Below are 475 nucleotides of genomic sequence, written 5' to 3' on the forward strand. Positions count from 1 at the left end.
GCTACCGCGAATAAATCTCGTTTCAACTTTACAGGCAGAGCCCCACTCAAAAGTGATTGAAGAGCTGGTGTATCAACGTCGCTATTCTCGCGCCCTGAAGCTGTACACGTGACATGCTCGCGCTGCGCTTGCTCAATAAATAGGGTACGCAGTACTCAATCTCACTAAAACAGCCCTATAGTTCTTCTTTGGCGTCGACTGCAACTCACGGACAAGTGATCAAGAATGGTCGAAAAAGAGATGTTGCCATAGAGCCAACGTTTTGACAAGCCAAATTCTCGTCGTCAGGGCCATGGAAAAGAAACCGTGTGAGATCCCCAAAAAGTGTGACCACGATTGGTCACCTCAAGCCTTCATCTTTCTGTGATCCTTTGTCTTGTTTCACGGAGAACGAGTCGCTTGGCCGTGTCCATCGCCAGTCTCTCGCCAGACAACGACACTGGTCGCCCGCCTTAGTCATGCTGATGACACTCAA

The sequence above is a fragment of the Dermacentor andersoni genome, chromosome 1 (assembly GCF_023375885.2).
Source record: "Dermacentor andersoni chromosome 1, qqDerAnde1_hic_scaffold, whole genome shotgun sequence".
In the NCBI taxonomy this organism is placed as follows: Eukaryota; Metazoa; Arthropoda; class Arachnida; order Ixodida; family Ixodidae; genus Dermacentor; species Dermacentor andersoni.